Raw genomic sequence first — 21741 nt, forward strand, 5'->3', positions numbered from 1 at the left:
AAAGTATTATTTTTCAGCTGATCCTTTGTTATAACTTCTATTTATCTAATTACATGTTCTTTCTTTTATTTCAAAAGTGGTTACCCTTACTTTGTGGAGCATGGTTAAATTAGCAGCTCGGACGTCTTCTGTCTATAAGAATTCCAACATCTCTATCACCTCAGGGTTAACATCTACAGTTGACTTTTTTTTTCTTACAAGATATTATAGTTTCTTCATTCTTCACGTTTATAATTTTGGATTATATCTTGGACATTTTGAATATTGCAAAGGCCTAAATCTCATTTAAATCCTATAGGGAATATTTTTTATTTGTTTCAGCAAGGAATTGTCCTAGTTCAAGGTCACAAATTCCTACTGTCCTTTTCTCTGGGCTGTGGTTCCAAATGTAGGCTTAATTTTCAAAGCCTTTGAAGGACCACTTAGGTTTGTCCTATGTGTGTATCATGGAGTGGCCAGTCTGGGAGCTGGGTGAGGATTTACCCCATTGTTCAATTCTCAAAGTCTTTTGTATGCAGTTTAAGACCAAGCTCCATGAATGCACAGCTTGAAGGTGAGCCCAAGAGTTCAAGGGTTCATACCTTTTATGGCACCCCTTTATTTCCCTTTGGTTATTTTCCAGACACATTCTGTCTCCCCAAATTCATCCCATTCATTGATCCAGTCCACCACAGTCCCACCTTTGTTTTCTGTCTAGGAAAGGACACTGTAGGTTCCCAGCTTTGCCATGTACTTCCTCATACTGAGACATCAGGGGCCAAAGAACCAGGGTATATGGAATGGTAAGAAGGAACACCTCCCACTCCCTTAGTGCAATGGTTTCCTGGTCAGTAAGGCTTCCTCTGCCAGTCCCCCCACTACTAATGTCATGGGATTGCCTGGAGACTGGGTTGGGAGAGAAGGAAAACCAAAACCAAAACAAAACCAGGGGACTCTACTATTCTCTCTGACCCGTAGGAACCCTCTTTCCTATCTCTTCCTTGGACCAGAAAGAGAAGGTTATCATTGTTGTTATTTTTAATCTTCGTACACGTTGAATTGTACCCCCACCCTCAATTCATATGTTGACATCCTAACACTTGCACGTCAGAACATGACTTTATTTGGAAATGGGATCATTGCAGATGTAAGTAACTCAGCCACACTGGACTAGGACGATCCCCTAATCCAGTGTGGCTGATGCCCTTATGAACAGGGAAGCTTGGATGTCAGTACATATAAAGGGAAGCTGATGGAAGGAGACAGCCATCTGCAAGCTAAAGAGAGGCCTGAAGTAAATCCTTCCCTCACGACCCTCAGGAGGAACTGGCAGTGCTTACACCTTGATTTTGAACTTCCATCCTCCACAACTGTGAGATAATACATTTCTGTCTTTTTTCTTAAGGCACCCAGGGTGTGGTACTGTGCTCTGATAGTTCTAGCAAACTAATAGAGAGCTCACATCTGGTGCACAACTACGGGTTTCAGACTGTCTTTGAATCCAGGCTCAGAAATACTGGAGGAGGAAAAAGAGGAAAGTCATCACTGGCTTGGTGTTATTTCGAGTTCTGCTTTCCTTCCCCAATCTGCCTGCTACCGCTTTTATTTTATTTTTATAAATATTCTTCAGATCGCTACTCCATGCATTCTGTCCGGGGTTGTTCATTGCGTGGAGCGGGAGAGACAGGACGGAGCGTGCTTACTCAGCCTTGGCCAGAACTGAAACTAACAGTTTTGGGTTTGCTGCTTCCCTCTCCTTGTTTTGATTTTACAGGGTTGATTTGAGGAAAAGGATCTTATGTTATTCTGTCATCTTGCCAAGATGTTGAAACAAGGAGCTCTCAATCTTCTTTCCTTCTAAGACCGATTTCCTCCAGGCTCAGTTTAGAGACGTTGACATCTTTTTGGTTGCAATTTAAATTTCTGAGTTCACTCTGTCCATTATTTTTCAGGGCTGAGGGCATTTTGGACTTCGGGGCAAAAAAAAAAAGTGAATTATTTCTCTTCACCTTTAATGATGAAGAAATGGGTACCCAGTGGCAAGGCGTTTTTAAGAAACCTATTTTTGATTCATTTGAGTTTTATCCAATTCAATTCCATAGACCTTTATTGTTCTTTCTTTTTCTCCCCCCCCCTTTTAACTTTACAAACAACACGAAAAGAATGAGTTAGACAGGATTATTTTCCTCAAGGAATTTAGGCAAACTGCCCATCAGAACCCTGATATACTCAATTTATAGAATAGGAATAATTATACCCACCATACAGATGTTGTGTGCAGATTTTGAAGAAATATGAAAGAAAAAAACATCTCATAAACCTACTGTTATGCCAACGAAGGGTTATGATATTTTATTTGTCCTAAATGTGCCCTCTTTCTAGCTTTAAAGGAGCCTAAGGATAGGATGTTGGGTTTAGCTGAATAAAACTATGTTTCCTTTCTCCACACTGCTTCAGATTTTGTTTCCACCTCTTCTCAACTTAATATTTCAAAGCAGAGCAATCCCCATACTTTTAGTCTGGAATTGTGCAAGAGTCTCTGCTGGCCTTTGCCCTTTGTGGGAGCATCCCAACCATCATTAAGTCTTTTTGAAGGAACAAGTACCAGCCATCGTACACAATCTTCCACCAACAGCATGTTATATTCCGCGAACAGACTCCCTGGATCTTATAAAATAGGAGAATATGTCATAGTCAGATTTAAGAGGAAAAGGTGAGGTATGAACGTGCATGACCCCTTAGGCTGACATATAACTTGCCTTGGCTCTTGAAGCTACCCTCAGTCTCTAATATCTTTATTCTCCCCATTTCTCAACCTGTCAAAATAGGATGCATTTATTCGACAAGTAATTTCTGAGCCATATTGTTTTGATTTGGCAGTGAAGAGAGTCGGGAAGCTTCATGTTTTCAAGGGGCTGGCATGCTGATGGGAGAGAGTGGAAAGAAGAAGGAAGGGAGGGAGGGAGGGAAGAAGTAGGGAGAGAGAGAGAGAGAGGGAGAGAAAGAGAGAGAAAGATATCAGATAATGATAAATGTTGGGAAGGGAATTATGACGGAGAATAGAGAACAGTGAAGTGTCAGGAAAAGACTCTCGGAGACCCATGAAAAGTCTAGACCAGGAGCACTCCAGCCAAAGGAAATAGCTATTTCAAAGGCCCTAAGGTACTCCTGACACATCGGAGGAATAGACAGTGGGTTAGGATGGTGATGACTTGGGGCACATGGGACACAATGAGGTCATAGGGATGGTCACCAACCAGATACAGACTTTGCAAGTCAATGCAAGGAGGAGTTTGGATTGTAGTCCAAGTGTGATGGAGGCATTAGTGGTTTTTTAAGCTGGGAGTAACAAGTTCTGACTTACTCTTTAAAATTTTCACCCCATCAGTTATGGGCTTCTCCTTGAGGACCACTTTGAAATGTTTCTTCTGTCCAACATCCTTCCCTCAAATAACCGGGCAAAATCAATTCCTCCTTCATCTTGGGCTTGAGTGAAGATCACCATTACATATAGTCATTTGGAGCTTGGTGACGAGTCCAGCTTAATTGAACCTGAGTATTTCTCTTCTGTAAATAGAAGGATGGTACCTAAAAGAAAATAAGTACCCAGAAAAGGCTGTGGCACTTAGTAGGCTCTTAGTAATTTCTGGTGTACCACAAGCCATTAGCACTTTGGACCTAAAACTTAGCATCTATTTTATCTTAAGTTCTAGTTGGTTATTTGTATGTCTGGTTCATCCCAATGACTGACTTTCTTTAAGGAAGATATTTATTACATTGGTACCCCCTTCATCCAGTAGCGTTATAGAAACGTCAAGAAATCACAAATTGCGGTGTGTTCACCAAAGTCCGTTTCTTTCTCATCCTATATAAACAGCTAAACAAGATTTCCCAACCCTCCAGGTAAGTATGACCACGTGACTGAGTTCTAGCCAACTGGATGTGCTTGGGAGTGATATACACGATTGGCAATCCTCGCCCTTAAAAGCTTCCCGTGGGTGATTCTTCCAGTCTTTTTTCTTGTTTGCTGGCAGAGTGAAGAATTATGAGGCACTGGGGAAGGCTGGGTAGAAAGAAGCCAGGGACCCTGGACCACTGTAAATCCGACCTGCTGGAGGGAAAAAGAAATCTGACTTTGATAAGCTATTAAGACACCAGGGCTTCTCTTATACTCTGCCGGTGTTACCCCAACTAGTGCGATGTACCATCACGGGTGTAGAACTTGTGTTTACCTTCACATATGTTGTCTCCTTTACTCTTTTCGATCATGGAGGATGCAAGGCAAGGCAATCTAATTTTTCCCATTTTATACAGGAACTCTGTGGAGAAGGTTGTGATTTCCCCCGATGGTTAAGGCGAGAACCAAGCCTTGGCCTCTTTATTCTGCTTTAGGAGAAACAAATGCACAAATCTCATAGGTGACGAGGAATGGATTAGAAAGGAGTAAACCAAGATTATGAGAGACCAGTAAGGAGGCACTCATAGTTAGGGGTGGCAAGAGATGAGATTCTGGGAAGTGAAAGGGAAGGAGGGGAGGGGTGGGGTGAGAAGTAGATGGAAGTCCCAGGGCCCTTCGTGGCGTACCTTGCTTGGCTGTCACGTCCCTTCCTTATTAAAGCCCCCATTTTATCATGTTGGGAAACTAACCAGCTTCTTCCAAATTAATAAAGCACATCAGAATTCGAGGCGAATGGGATTCTATGGGAGCAAGAGTTGTGGTTAAGGAAAAATGGGTGATGCGAGAGACCCTTGGAAGGTATAGGAGAAATACAGTTGTTGTTGTTATTTTCAAGAGTGTTAAGTCATGCCACCCAGAGCAAAATTTTATTCAGTTGGGTTATCTTTTGACCTATTTCAAGACTCAACATGTGAAGGGAATACATGCTTTGGGGTCTTCCACACTTGACTTTTGGCCTTCAGATGGCAACTGGCTGCGACATGACTTTCAAGTTCTTGTTTCTAGCCCAGGCTTCCTCCTAGGGCTCACATTCACCTATTTGTTTGCCGAAAACCAAGTCTTGTGAAACGGCTCCCTCTCTCAATTTAATCTATCACCAGTCCCTGTAGAATGTGCCTCTTAAACATCTCTTGAAATGACTTCTCACTTTAATTTTAAAATGGGTTCTAGCTCACACTCCTTGCTGAAGTTATTTCCAATTTTTCACTAAAAATATCTATGAAAATGCATTTTAAAAAGATAAAATGTGTCAACAGCATCAAATTTTAAAGCCACTAAAAATTACAGGATTCCAAATCACTTTTAACAGATTACCAGAGATTAATATAATAGAAAAACATTGTTTAACAAGTGCCTCTGTCGTCCATGGAACCAAATCAAAGTTACCATTCATTCTGGAAAAAAATCATAGAAAATTCTTTAGTTTATGGTCTGTGTCCCTGAAATAAAAAGTTTAAACCAACAGAAAAGGAGCTCTGTCTTATGTGGAATATTCTGTCAAAAGCAGTCACCATGAAGCTTCTATTCCCAGTGTTTCTATTTTGTTCTTCTTTGTCTACAGTTAGCTCTCTCTAGTACATGTGGAACATGTCATTCTTGTACGTGTTTAATAACTGGATCTTGGGTAAATTATGGACTCCAGGAGGGCAGAGGTTATGTCTGTTGTGTTCTTCATGGTGTTTTCAATACCTCAAGAGAGCCTAGGAGACAGTAATGTGCTCCACATTGTTTTATTCTTAGGCTACACCCATCCCCATACAAACAAACAAACAAATACTAAAAAAAAAAAAAAACTGTGGCTGAAAAACAAAAAGACAATTGTCCATAATACACAGTATTTGGATATGCAGTATTTGGAAGGTGAAACGCTTCATGGAAAGACTCCTGAATGCGAACAGAAAAAGAGATCTGTCAGCAGGTTATTTTGTGATTTTTGCCCCCACGGTAGTCCATCGGTTCAAAGGACAATGAACGGCATAGTGAACATAGGAAAAACTGCAATCTCTCTTGAGCAGACCTACTGGTGGTTTTTGAGTTGCAATATCTCCATTCCTTCTTTGAGAATGGCATTTAACCGTCACCCAAATGAACAGTGCCTGGAAGCCAGGGCTGGCAAACGCTTAGTGTATAGATAACATAGTACGGCAACACAGTATAGACAAATCTCATCACACTTGAAAGTGAATAAAGTGGAAAGTAAACATGAAATCTACTGTAGAACTGGTGAAAAAAAAATCCTGAACACCCAGGAGATCTTTGCACCTTCCAATATATATCTATATATTTTACAACAATTAGAGGAAAGTGTTGGGGAACTAAATGCTTTGAAAGAATGCAGGAAGTGGTGACCTCTGTAAAACTGGAGCAGGAAGGCTTAAGCAGACAGCTAGTTGACATGCAAAGACAGCAGGCTGGGAAGACAAGAGAGCTAAGAGAGACGGGGAAGGGCTGAAAGACAGCAACAATTCACCAGCAGAGCTAAAACCCCTATTGGAGGTAGGAAAGGGGCTAGAGTGACAATGGCACACAAAATGTGCCCGGCAAACTTGAGCGGTTCTACCAAAATGCAAGGGAAAGATGATTATTATTAAAGAAACAAGTAAATAAAAGCTACGGAGGGGAAAATGCACGGACCATACTATGTGGCTCTCTAACATTACTTTTAATAGTAAGCCTTTCAGATTTTAACCTCATAGTTCTATAAAAGTTGATTTTGTTAATATGGTTTTGTTAATATGATGAAAATTAATTTAGTGTAGGGACATATCTTAAAAGAACTTATATGATTTAAAGGAACATTTCAACATGAGTATCAATAACATATAGAACGTTGCGGAAGTGTACATAGTTAATAAAACTTAGTAACTGTTAATAAAAATTAAAGAAAACCTAACATCAAAACCTGCCTTTACAGAAACACTCACAGAAAACCCAAGAAATCACAAATTCAGTGGAGTTTGAACGTGACCATTAAAACAATTCTACAACCTTGAGTCAAATGACTTGAATAGGTGTTTATGATGAATTTACAGACGTACACATTGGTAAAAAAAAATAATTTACTCTTTTTGAATTCAATTTTACTCTGATCCAGAAAAAATACTCAACGGGAGTGCTTTTGTTTAATTATTTACTGTACAAAAGTTTGTGGAGAACCTACTATTTGGTGACAATAGTTTGCGTTCTGGGGACTGTGCTGGTGAACAAAACAGCCTTTACCCTGTCACCACCGTCTTTAGTCCAATGTGGCATGCCAGTAATCAATCGGACCATCACAAACAGCTGTAAAGGTTGTGATGGAGATATAAGGGTCCGTTGGGCCTGAGGAGAGGAGCCTCGTCCAGTCCTGGGATCCCAGGGAATTATGGGGCTATGCTACAACAGGTCGTCACCAACATGAAGGCCAAGGGGAGAGAGGTCCTGGTGAGTTGGAAAAACCGGGAGTTTCTTGTGCACAACTTTTAGAATTAAGGAATGAAACTGAGAAGAATCACAGAGAGGAGGAAGCTTGTAGAGACAGACCATTTGAAGACGTTGGGTAGAATCCTAGGAATGTCTTGGTTCTTTAGACATAGTGTTCCGACGAACTCTTGAGTGTATTTGTACTTGGATCTTTGTACTTTTGTGTGTTTTGTACTTGAAAGGACAGGTGTTCTTGTAACCCCCTTCTATGTGTCGGGTACTTTACACTTATGACGTCACTGAATTTCTCTACGAATTTCACGAGGTAGACACGATCAGCTTTATTTTCGTAAGACGGAAATTGTGGCACAGAGAAGTAGCTCAAGCTGCTTACATTCAAGCTGGAAGTGGCAACAGGGGAAATAAAATATAACTCTCCACATCTACCAGACTGGATGGTGAGGATGAGGAGGAAGATGTTGATGGTGGAGATGAAAAGAGGACCCCCATCATCACCGTAAGAGCAACAAATACTCGCTGAGTGCCAGGCACTAGTCTTAGAAGGTTACATTAGTTTATTTTCACAATAGTTCTAGCATTGTCTTTGTTTCATAGATGAGGATGTAGAAGTTTAGGGAGTTTTGGCAAATTCTGGGCATGAGTAAGAATCGTCAAACTGTGCTTGTTCCTTTGAGCACAACCTCCAGTGGTACTCAGGCTTGGTCCTCTGTGTGGGCTGCTCTCCCTTCCCCATCCCCTTGTTGTCTGATTAACCTTCACACCTTTCTTTCTTTCTTTCTTTCTTTCTTTCTTTCTTTCTTTCTTTCTTTCTTTCTTTCTTTCTTTCTTTCTTTCTTCTTTCTTCTCCATCCATCCATCCATCCATCCTACGTCTATTTTTTAATGCATCTCAGGCATTGCCTGTGCCAAGGTTTTCCTTCAACCTTCTCACTCCCAGCCTCCATCTGATTAGACACCAGTACTCTGGGTTCCATTTGCAACCTGGGCATATCTTCCTGCTTTCCACCCTTGGTTTTATCTTTGTCTACGTTTCTACCTCTCCCAGTCTTCAGAGAACCCACTGAAGAGGAAGATGCGTCCTGTTTGGCTGTGCGTATTGACTACTTTTGTACACTCTTTTCACACTCTTTGACACATTCTGGGTTCTCCAAGCTCTAACAATTCACTGAGAGGGGAGCCGAGTGACTGGAAACGATGCGTGATTAAAGGAGGGCTGAAGACTGCGTCAAACTTAGAAAAGTTCACTTCTGGTAGAGGTGCCTTCTGAGTCCAAATTAACCTGTGCTGCTCTGTAGAGACACTATTTTGTGTTGTTCTTTCCCCCCTAGGGGGTTGAAGGACATTTTTCTTATGTATAGCTGGACATTAAAAAGAACCAAGACAAGTTGTGTTATGGGATTGGTGTTATTTCATTAACATTGCCTGGTATGTAGTTTTCATTTGCAAACTTCATATTTTTCTCTGAGCTGGGGAAGTTCTTTATCACTGTTGTTATTTTCTCATTAAAGTTATAAACTTTCTTCTGCCTTTTGTGTAATTTGTGTCCTATGTTGTGGCTTCAATTGGCCACAATTGAATTTGGCCGCAATGTGTGACTTGTTCTCTCCTTTAGTCCCAACGAATGTGTACTGATCCCACTGTCCTTTTACTATGATAAATGTGCTTTTCACCTCCTGTAGTCTTTCCTGAAATGAAATTATTTTCTTTTCATGACTGCAAGCTCTCTTTCTATTTTTAATTTATTTTTCATTTTCAAAAATGTTTTATTTATTTTTGAGAGAGGAAGAGAGAGAGCGAGTGGGGGAGAGGCAGAGAGAGAGAGAGAGGGAGACACAGAATCTGAAGCAGGCTCTGAGCTGTCAGCACAGAGCCTGACATAGGGCTCGAACTCACAGACCACGAGATCATGACCTGAGCCAAAGATGGACGCTTAACCAACTGAGACAACCAGGTGCCCCTAAGGTCTCTTCTTAAAGATTCAAAGTCCTCTTGACTCTTGAAAAAATTAATTTAAGCATGTGAAGGGTTCCTCCTTTTTCTCCTAGTTATCTATTTTCAGAATCTTTTGGACTGTGGTATTTTTCCTCAAGTCCCTGATTTTTCTTCATCTCCCACTCTGCCACTTGGGGCTGTCATATTTTCCATGAAGGGAATGATACAGAGCTTCTCTCAGGATTGTGTGGGTCCCTGTTTGTAATTCCCAAGCATCTTGTTCTTTGGGATGTGGCAAATTATTGGCCATGTTGACACCGTCTTTAATCCAATCTAGTTTTTTCTTTATCTTGCAGCAAGTGCTCAATATTTTTGGCATGTGGACGTTACTATTTGTGAAATTCTACTGAACATAAAGGTTTTTTTTACTTTAAGTTTTACTGGTCATTGTACCATAATTCTGGAAGACTCCTGTATCCTGTTTACATAGAAGAATTTCGTGTTAATTTTAAAAGTGAATTTAAAAATGCCAGCCAACTTATTTATACTTTTCTTTATTCTTACAATTTCATAAAGCACGTATGTCGTTCATATAGTCAGGAAAAATTTAATTTAAAAGTTACAGTATTCATTTACATTATTGATAAGGTCTCTGTTTTCATGTAATCACCTGAGATGTGTAAAGAGATGATCAATACACAGGTAACGCTGCGTGAGTCTAAGATGTATAATATATCATTTTGATACATTTATGTGCTGCAAAATGATCACCACAATTATATCTCAGTAAAGCCGAAAGACTAGTAGAAATCACATACTTGCGTTACCAGGGACATGGCGAGGGGTACAGAGAAAACCCACTTCTGCTGAACGCACCCTTTCTCTAGAAACTGGTGACTGTGCCCCTGTTATTTGTTCTTCCAGTGGTCCATGTTGGTTGCTTTATTTAATCACAATTCTTTTTTTATAAAACCAGGAGTCCGTTCATGACAGCAAGGATGTCAGACATTTAAAAATATTTCCTGAGCTGGCTTCAGAGTCACCACGATCCCTTGTCCCTGTCCTGTTGCCTTGGAGCAGACGCACGTGTTCCGTCTCTCTTTTCCCTCCAGACAGATTATATTCCATGATGCCTCTTGGTCCTTCGGCAAATAGCTCCCCCCCAGGGCTCCTTTAGTCCTCGAGCCTGTCTTCGAGCATGTCTGAATATGCAAGTTTTCAGAGGAGCCTGCCATTTTCCATGTATGCCCTTCATCCACTAAATTCATTGAGACTCAAATAAGCTCAGTGTTGAGGCAGTCTTAGATATATGAGCCTTTTATAAAAAGGAAAAATCAACACTGAAAGCTTTGGGATTATATACAGCTTTGATTTATCTGTGAAAGGTTAATCTCTATACTATCATTATTAGCAATAATTCTAATGCTGATCCCAGCATCAGTTTTCAGATATTGAATATCTATTGCTCTTTGTTAGATTTACCTACAGTATCACATTTAATATTTACTGCATTTTCATGAATTAGTACTAATGACCCTTACTTAACAAAAGAGGGATCTGAATAATTGGAGAGGTCAAGTGGCTTGCCGCAGGTAACATAAAAACGAATGAATGGGGAAATTAATTCAGGGGATGAGAAATTCTCCATTCCAGATACCAGAATGAGGAGACGTCCAGAACAGGAACACTGGAGAGATTGCTCAGTAAGGCCGAGTCTACAATCAAAGGTGCTGCCTTGGTTGGCATAGCTCAGGAAATGGTCACCAGATGGGCCAGCAGAAGTTCCTACCCTTGGATGCATCTCCTCTCTCCTTGGCCCATAAAACAGCCCAATGAAGAACTTAGCAGTCTAGATGGCCTGCTCACCTCTCAAAGGTCCGTAGAGTCAGTTTATACTCACTAATTGTCTTTACTGGCTCTTCATTTCTGATCCAGAGGAAGCTGCCTTCCTTCATTTCACCAGGACCGATTTAGTTCTGAAGATTCTCACATCTCTTGGCTCCAACAGTGAAGGAAACACTTTCTGGAATGTTTTAATTTTCCTTTCACGGCAGAAACCAGACCAAGCGGAATAAAGTGAAAACAGGCCCAGCAAAGCAAACTTTTCTCATCCTCTCGGGAGAACGGGGCTGACTCAAAACATTTCTAGTTGCAATCTGAATTGAGAATTCTTTCAGTTAGGTGAAATGGAGATGAACGAGTCCACCTCTCTGGGGCAAGTGTAAGGGGAAGGCTAAATCCAGGGATAGAAATCTTATGGTACCAACCTTGTTCAACATAAAGGAAAGCCTTGCAGCAGCCAGAACTGCCCAGAGACAGAATGATCTATGGCAGGAGAGGGTCCATACATCAAAAAAGACAGGTTTCTAGTCACGAGCTAACAAAGTCCAGATAAGCATTTGGCAGGTATGTTGGAGACGGGGTTCCAACATCATGTGGGAGATTGGATTACAGTTTTTAAGTTCCTGTATCAGTTAGTAGTTGCTACGTAACAAACCATCTCAAAACTCAATGGCTTAAAACAGTAAGTCTGTATTATTTTTTCACATTGTCTAGAGGGCAGCCAAATCATTCCTTCAGTCTTGGTCGGGCTCCCTCACGTGTCTGCAGGCAGCTGATCTGGGTGCAAGTGGCTTTGCTACCCTGGGCTGAGAACTATCATATATTTGGGAGTGATTGGCTGTAGTCTGGTTGATGATGGCCCTGGCTAAGACAAATGTGTGCCTTCGATGAGGTCTTTAATACTCTAGCAGGCTAGCTAGGATTTGTTTATATAGTAGTAGGAGGGATCCAGTAGACCAAGAAACTCATGGCCTCTTGGGCCCTATTCTTAAAATTGGAATCTTCACTGCATCTCATCGAACAAAATAAGACACAAAGCCAGTCAAGAGTGACGGGGTAGGGAAATGACTCTGCATCTTCAATAGGAGGAATTGCAAACTCTTACTGCAAGGGATGTGGACAACTGAAGAGTGAAAAATGCTGAAAAATTACACTGTTTGTAATCAACCACACTCCTCCTTCCATCCCACAGAGCCTGTGATTCCAGTAGGCTTGCAGACCTACCTTATTCACTTACAAACACATGTTGTGACTTTCATTTATCTTTTCTTCTATTAATATATACATAATCTGTTTTGTATCGAAAGGGCTTATGGCTCCTAATTGTGATAGCCCATAGAGATCAGCTGTGGCTTCTTGAATAATTTATAAACAATGCTAGAATGTTGTCTTAGGTTTCTAGAATTCTTAATGCAATGGCCAAAATAACAGTATCCACCACCACGGCCATCATCACCATAACAACAACAACCCAATAACATCAGGATTTTCGACGGTATCCTGAGAGCTTATAAACACATGACTACATTGGGGTGCCCGGATGGTTCAGTCAGTTGAATGTCTGACTGTCGATTTCGGTTCAGGTCATGATCTCACCGTTCATTGGATTGAGCCCCGCATTGGGCTCTGTGCTGACAGTGAAGAGCTTGCCTGGGATTCTCTGTCACCCTCTCTCTGTCCCTTCCCTGCTCCCTCTCTGTCTCTCTCTCTCTCAAAATGAATAAATAAACCTAAAAAAATAAACGCGTTATTATATGTGACCTGCGCAACTAACTTTGGAGGCAGGCAGAGCATCTATTTAACAGGAAGGAAAGTGGGCTTCAAAAGCTTAAAGAACAGGCCCAGAGTCACCTGTTTATTGTTCCCCAAGATTGATGTCTTGGACTTTTTCACATTTCTTAGTCTTTTTTTTTTCTGGGAAGATGTTACTGTTAAGCAGGGACACTTCCTGTCTCACAGGAAGTGAGGACATTTTTAAGTATTAAGAAGTCAAGTCTTTCTTTACATGCTCAAGTTCATGTCTGTGTCCATGATAAGTAATCTACTCCTGAGGGTAGGAGACTGAGGTTGTTACAAATGGGACCATAGTATTAGTTTTCTGTTCTGCCTTCCTTGCCTTAAGTATTCTATTTAATGCATTTCAATAATACCTAATCTTCAGTGAGTATCCACTCTGAGCCTCACACAATTAACTCTAGGCCATCTAAGTAACATCAAACATTGTAACAGCTCCATGAAATGGGTGTTGGAATATTGTGAAAAATAAGGCTGAGAGACATCGAAGAACTTACAAGCTAACATAGTTTCTTAGGGATGAACCCAGAATTTGGGCCTAAGTTTGACTCCAAATCTGCATACAAACCTTTTTTATTGTCTAAATTCCTGAAATAGCTAATAAAATCGTGCCTCCTGATGGTGTTTTGATATCCTGCTATATTTATAACTTCATTAGTTCCTTAAAAGTTTGACAATAGCTAATAGCCAGTGTAAGAATCCCTCTTCCTCTAGTTAGCGATCCTGGAGAGCAGAATGGACAATTGACTTGCTCAAAGTGACAAAGATTTTGGTGCTGGAGATGGGACTGAAAATCAGGTCTGTCTTGAATTTTGAGATGGTTTTTCCTTCGGATATCTTTCAAGGTTGTCTGATAGTAAGACTTCTGCCTTCTTTCTATCTGTTCATTTCAAGTTTTTAGACCCAATTGATTTTTAAAAAAAATTTTTTAACATTTATTCATTATTGAAAGATAGAGACAGAGCATGAGCAGGGTGTGGGGGGGGGGGCGATGCAGAGAAAGAGGGAGACACAGAATCCAAAGCGTGCTCCAGTCTCCAAGCTGTTAGCACAGAGCCCGACGCAGGGCTCGAACTCACAAACTGTGAGATCATAACCTGAGCCAAAGTCAGACACCCAACCAACTGAGCCACCCAGGCGCCCCTACTCCCAATTGACTTTTAAATCAATTTTTTAATTAAAAAAATTGGAGGGGGGGGGCAAAAAACCCCCACCATTGTGTTGTACTTTCTAGTTTGATGATATATATCTCTTCTTTATACTTGACCGCAGGTGAGATCTTTCTTATAGGTCCGGAGGGCATTTTCAGTGGAATAATATGTGTGTTTCTCCATCCTCCTGGAAGACCAGAAAGAGTATTTAAAGCCTGTGCCTCTGGGAAACGTTGTCAGGAGGAATGGAAGAATGGGAAATATCAATTAATGAATTTGTGTTATATAGTCACCCTTCTCCTCAGTCTTATTGATTGATGTAACATAAAGCCCAATACGGTAGGTAAATAGAAGCAAAGTACCAATTGTCATGAATCTGGGCAAGTATATGATAACTATGACATTATATCAGAGAATTTCTCCAACTATAAATCAAGATCTTGTACACATTGGCATGTCTGGAGAGGGGTGCGGACACAGGACCTACAGAACCTTCTCAATCCATATGTTAAAGTAAGTACATGGATGAGGGTTCTTTTTTTTTTTTAATTTTTTTTTCAACGTTTATTTATTTTTGGGACAGAGAGAGACAGAGCATGAACGGGGGAGGGGCAGAGAGAGAGGGAGACACAGAATCGGAAACAGGCTCCAGGCTCTGAGCCATCAGCCCAGAGCCCGACGCGGGGCTCGAACTCCCGGACCGCGAGATCGTGACCTGGCTGAAGTCGGACGCTTAACCGACTGCGCCACCCAGGCGCCCCTGGATGAGGGTTCTATAGCTACTGCCTCGTCCCAGTCACAGGTAGAAAAATGAAGGTATCTAGGAAGATGCTCAAAGTTCCCTTTATCAAAATGGTCCTCAAACTTTAGCACCTGTAGGGTTCTTGGTACTCAGATTGCTGGTCCTACCCCAGAATGTCTCACTCGAGAGAACCAGTATGGGGCTAAAAATTTGCCTTATTTGTTATTTTTTATTTTTTTAAACTTTCTAACCAGCGCCCAGGTGATGTTGGTGCCGCTGATGCAGATAACTGAACGCTGGGAACTGCTGCTCTAGAAGGAAGGACAGCCATGGCACTGGGAATAAGATAACAACGACAATGGCTGATATTTATGAAGTCCTTGCCACGTGCCCAGTGCTGTTCTACAGCTTTATATGAAATACTTCATTTTAACTTCCCAGCAGTCCAGGAATAGAGAGCCTAGCTTTATCTCCAGTTTGCAGATGAATTTAAATTTATGTGCCCAAGGTCATACACTGGTAGGTGTAGGAGTTGGGAGTTGAACCCAAGGACAGTGACTCACACACCAGAGGCTGAGACACAGTGCCCATCCTCTTTGAGCTTCAAATGCCCCTGTCTGTAAAATGAAACTCCGAATTCTTAGGTGAGCTCACAGGAATTGCTAATGCATTGACTCAAATGTTTAATATCACTGATTTTCACACACGTTCCGAAAGGTACCTGAGGACCCACTGTTATTTATAAAGTTGTAGGACTCAATGGTTATAACAACCATTGTGGCTTTTTTGGAATCTTGATCCAGAATGTGAACCAGAGTTTGATGCAGAAATAGAAGAACCTTGCTATTTGATGGGTGGTTGATGAATGATTATTACTACTTGTTGGCTCTCTACTAAGAGCATGCGATCTAATATAAACTTCCCCACAGCTCTGTGAGATTGGATGCTCCTTTTGCCCTCACTTTTCAAATGAGTAAATTGAGGTTTTGAGAAGCTGAATAACTAGTCAAGATCAGTTAATCTGTGGTCGAGTCAGAAATGCACCAGGCTGGACCCCAAGCTTGGTTTTGTAAGCAACACTTTCCGAGTTAGTTTCTCTCAACTGGCATACGTCAAAGTCAAATAAAATGTCTCCTTTTCCATTTCTTCCCCCCACTGAAAATGTTCTTATATTTTTGTACTTTCTACCCTTTGTGTCTACCGGGGCTGTGTGTGGCAAATCCAGGGAGGAATTGTTTTATTCTTTAATAATCAGGGAACTTCTTAACTGATTTGTCATTCTGAACACTGTAATCAAGTCTGCAATAAGGTCACATTTTATCCAGTTCATATATCTACCTACAAGGCCTCAAGGGTTTCTCCAACCTCAGGTTTTATTAAGAGTGACTAAGACTTTGCCATCCACGTTCTGGGATGAAGGCTTAATATATCTTCCTATTTGGTTCATATCGGCAGCTATATATGTCCCCTGTGCTAAGGTTTCATTGGATGATGTGATGTAAATATAAGAGTTACTTGTCCTTAAGGAATTAGCAGAGGATTGATCTCTCAAGATAGTCACTTTGACATCGTCCAGGCACACGGCGTCAGTTCTTTGTGTTTCAATATCACTCTGCCCTTGCTGGTCTATTCTGGAAAATCATTTCTTCAGGAGAGGCACAGCCTTGTCTCCACTTGCCCTCTTGGACGATGCTCAGCTTTAATTGGCTCTGTGACTGGAGTGTCACTTCTTCCAATAACTCAAGGGCAGGCCTGACTCTGGCTTGCGCTTTGATGCAGACTGGCTAGGTTTGAGGACTCAGAGGGGCAGGACCAGCCAAGAGGGTCTGTCGGGCTTTTGGGGGGTTCCCACTCCTTGAGCTGTGTCCCTGATGCTGTTCCTAGACAGTGAGCCAGAATAACCACAGGACTTAACTTGTTGGTTTGTTTCTTTCTCCAAGAGTTTACTATCCTGAGCTGCTATTGTCCAGTATATAGCTATTACTGCTTCAGATAGTTTGCTCGGTTTTTCTGCCATTGGAGGTGATGAGTCCATCTGATGCCTGTTATTCCATTATAGCTGTAAGCAGAAGTTTACCCCAAATCAAGGACGTTGTAATTTAAAAAAAAAAAATCAAACTGCTAGTTAGGGCTAAAGCGTTCACCAATCTTAAAGAAAGCAGGGGACTGATTACTATTTAACTTAACTGAAGGGAATTTGATTCCTTTGATGATTCAGAAAACGCTGCAGTATTTTTCCTCAATGTTGCTTGATGAACGTTAATTATCATTGTTTTGTAGCTATGAGGAAAACTGGCTAGGAATATTGTGTTTATGATAGTGTTGGGTAAGAGATGGAACTTCATATAGTCTAGCTGGTGCCCATCATTGATAAGAAATTAGTGCATTTGTATTCTTATTATTATACCCTTAATCCAATTATACACTTGGCACTCAAAAGAATAAAACCACAGGGACGTTAAATAGAGAGGCAATCTTAGGATCTGCTGGCTCAATTTCTACAGGAATATCATCTATAGAAAAAGAGAAAATCCAGGAGGAAATGAATTTTTGTTAAGTACCAGCTCCACACTACACATCCTTCTATGTATTATTTCTTTGCGGTAGACTAGGACCAGTTCAAAATACAGAAACGTGCTCAGGCAGAACTACGTAGTAATAGGTGAAAGGTATACATTTTAATCTATAATAATTACGTAGATCTTTGCAACATATGGAAATAGAATGAAATGATGAATTATTATTTGGTTATCATAACAAACACAAAAGGTATCAATAATTATTTACATTGGTAACACTCATTCTTAATTACATTTCAATGGGAAGAAAATTCCATGATTGTCACACTCAACCAACTTTTTTTTTTTTAATTGACAATCTGATTCTAAAACCCACATGGAAATGCAAAGGCCTTAGGGAAGCCAAAATATCTCTGAAAAGAAAAACCAAGTTGGAGGACACACTCCACCTGGTTTCAGGAGGAACTACAATCATCAAGAGAATGTGGTTCTAACATCAAGACAGATGAATACATCCATAGAAGGAAGTAGAATGTCTAGAAAGAAACCCACACACACACGCAACTGATTTTCAACAAAGATGCAAACACAATTCAATGGAGAGAGGACAGTCTTCTTCATGAATGGTACTCAAACAAGTAGATGTCCATATGCAAGAATATGAACTTTGACCTGTATTTTGTACCATTTATGGAAGATAACTCAGTATACATCACAGACCCCAGTGTGAAACCGAACACTATGAACTTGCTAGAGGAAAACACAAGAGAAAATCTGTTATTTTGGGAAACTGTGGCAGATAAGGTTTTAAAATTGGTCTTTATAAAATTAAAAACTTCTGTTTTTACCACTCATTAGCCAGAACTCGATCACATGGCTACACAACGTTGCAGGAGATGTTAGGAAATAGAGTTTCAATTCTGGGATGTAATGTGCCAGATGAAAATGCTATCACAATCTAAGAAGAAATGAATGGATAGAGGCAAAACTGTCAGACTTGGTCAGAAATACTAAATACGAATCAAGAGTAAGGAAGATAAAGGTATGACTTTTTTTCTGTTTGAATTCTCAAACGCTCTGGTTGAAATATTAACATATTCTTTTTGTTATTTCAAAATTCATTGTATATCTAGCTTAAAATTTAAAACACAAAAAATCCCTTATGTTAATAACCATCACAACAGCATTTGCTTCTTTCGTTATATAACTTGGGTACTGATCATCTTTACTTTTGAACTTTGAGTGCCATTCTTGCCTAAATAGCTTTGCACAGAACCTGGCACAGAGTTTTTGCTCAATAGATTTTTTTTTTCTAATAAAAGCATGAGCAAATCTGACTGCTAAGAGTAAAGCATTGGTTCAAAGAGAATTTTTTAGGCATCTAGTCCGTGGCAGGCATTGCCTGATACATATTACCTACGGAAGCTCATTTAACCACACACAGCAACTCTTTAAGGTAGGTGCTATTGTCCCATTTTATAGATGAGAAAAGTGAGCTTGAGAGGGCTTTGCTTACTTGTCCAAGTTTGCCATGCTAATAAAAAGTGGTGGCCAGATATTACTGAAAGAACATTGACCCTGAAGAACCTAAGTACTAAGTAGGTAAACTTGGACAAGTCCTTTTTTTTAATCTCAACTTTATTTTCCTTGTCTGTAACATGAAAGGTAAGGATGTGCCGTGTATTAACTCTATCACCATGTGCCGGTCAAAAAAGTCTAAGGCTTTTAACTTTTTCCAGTCCATGTGACTTAGCCTAGAGCTGTCATGACGATTCTACATAAGGATCCTGATTTTATCCATCTGAGAAACCCCAATCCTCTGGTCTCCATCACCCACGGGTTTTATTGCATCATGTTTCTATGGCTACGTATTGCTTACCTTCTCTTTTGCAAAATTTGGGACCTTGTGCAAACAGTGCCCCTACCATCTGAGAAACCAAAGCCTTGAACAGAGACATGTTTCAAACGTATACAGAGTAAAAATAAATTTCCCCATTTTAAGAACTGACTGCAAGAAACACCTTGGAAACAATGTAATGGCAACAACCGGTCTGATTATATGTAAAGAGACACATACGCAGGCTCTTACCCTGTTGTTGGATATGCCAACAGGACCCTCTACCTCACGCCAGAAAGAAAGGAAACAATAAATAAGGCAATGTATTGTGAAGCTGATGGCCTTGATAAAAAGCAGCATTGTGACAGTTATAAAAGGTTCTTTTATTTTTTTATTACCTTGGAGGGAGAGGAGGAAATATCCCTGGTTCCTCTTCTTTTTTGAAAGGCATTTGTCCAATGCACTTGTGAGGTGTGGAGAACAGGGTTGGAGCAAGCCAGGACTCTACCTTTGACTCGGCCTGTTGTGGTTCTTGGAACTGTTACAATCAGATCTTTTTTTAAAGAGCCTCTGTGTTGGAGCATACATATAATGTCTTTCAGTTGGATAGGAATCAGAGTATCAGAAGAATAAGCACAAGACGTTTGGGAAGGCCAAGTGAGCTAGGATTTTCCTGTAAGAATATAGGAGGGAAGAAACCTGAAATGAAAGGAGAGAATTGCCCAGAGAGAGGCTCTGGAGATCTCAAAGGATCCTCCTGACTTTAGCAGAGAACCAGTAAGTTCATCCGTGCAAAAACAAAACAAAACAAAACAAAAACCACAAAACAAAACAAAAGAAAACAAAACAAAACACAAAACAAAACAAAACAAAATAAAACACCACGAGGCCTGAGAATCACTGGAAAAGAACAAGCTGAAAGCTCAAACCCAAAACTCACACAGAAATAATAGCTTATGTCCCTATCAGCCAGACTAAAAAAACGTAACATATGGGATATCAGTGGACTGCTCAGAGGGATATAGATTCAGTGAGCCCTCAGAAGTCAAACAAAATCACCCAGAGATTAAAGGTTTAATGCAACTGACAACCTTACATCAAGATTGAAATAGTCAAATTGTTTCTAAGGAGTTTAATAAAGCACAAAGAAAATACCCCATCCCAGTCAACGTAAAATTAATGATGTCTGTCATCCGGTCAAATATTTCCAGGCATGTAAAGGAGGAAACATAACCTATAATAAGAGTTATAAAGTCCAGCAGTGGAAACAAGCACAGAAGTAACACAGATGATATAACTCACTGACAAGGACATTGAGACATTTTCATAAAAATTTGACATGTTTAAAAAAATAGAAGAAAGCCTGAGGCAAGAGAAGTAATAGCAAAATTAAATTATTGGAGCTACATCAGAGTAAAATGTTTCTATACGACGAAGGAAATAATCAACAAGACAACCTACTGAATGGGAGAAGATATTTGGAAATTACATATCCAATGAAGCATTCGTATCCAAAATACATAAAGAACTGATACAACTCAACACCCACAAGACAAATAACCTAACTAAAAAATGCCCAGAAGTCACGAACAGACATTTCTCCAAAGAAGACATCCAGATGGCCAAGAGACACATGAAAAGATGCTTAACACCACTCATCGTCAGGGAAACGGACTCAAAACTACAGTGAGATGTCACCTCACACCTGTCAGAATGGCTAAAATGAAAAACGTAAGAAACAACAAGTGTTGGCGAAGATGTGTAGAGAAAGAAACCCTTTTGCGCTATTGATGGGAATGCAAACTGCTGGAGTTATTGTGGAAAGCAGTCTGGAAGTTCCTCAAAAAGTTAAAAATAGACCTACCCTACAATCCAGGAATTGTACTATTAAGTTATTCAGCCATAAAAAAACCAACGCTATCTTGCCATTTACAACAACACAGATGGAGCTGGAGAGTGTTACGCTAAGTGAAAGAAGTCAGAGAAAGAGAAATAACACATGACCTCACTCATATGTGATAGTTAAGAAACAGATGAGCAAAGGGAAAAAAAAAGATAAGGAGAGAGACAAACCAAGAAAGAGACTCTTAACTCTAGAGAACAACTGATGGGTACCAGAGAAGAGGTGGGTGGAGGGTGGGGGAAATAGGGGATGGGGATTAAAGAGTAAAAAAAAAAAAAAGAGGTTAGAGAGGGAGGGAGCCAAAACATAAGAGACTCTTAAAAACCTAGAACAAACTGAGGGTTGATGGGGGGGGGGTGATGGGTATTGAGGAGGGCACCAGTTGGGAGGAGCACTGGGTGTTGTATGGAAACCAATTTGACAATAAATCTCATATTTAAAAAAAAATAATAAAATTTAAAAAATAAAAATAAAAAATATGTACATACCTCTACTCTGAAACATGGCTCACTTAACCGCACTGGCAATTTTATTATGTACAGTTAAGCTGTGAGTGTATTTTTTTGTGCGTTGAAGTGGAAATCCCCTTGGAAACTCTGCAGACTGGACTTGAGTTTGGAAAGGATAGATGAAGGTTAGAAGTTTCTGTGTGTAAATAAAT

This window comes from Prionailurus bengalensis, chromosome F2 (genome assembly GCF_016509475.1).
Source record: "Prionailurus bengalensis isolate Pbe53 chromosome F2, Fcat_Pben_1.1_paternal_pri, whole genome shotgun sequence".
In the NCBI taxonomy this organism is placed as follows: Eukaryota; Metazoa; Chordata; class Mammalia; order Carnivora; family Felidae; genus Prionailurus; species Prionailurus bengalensis.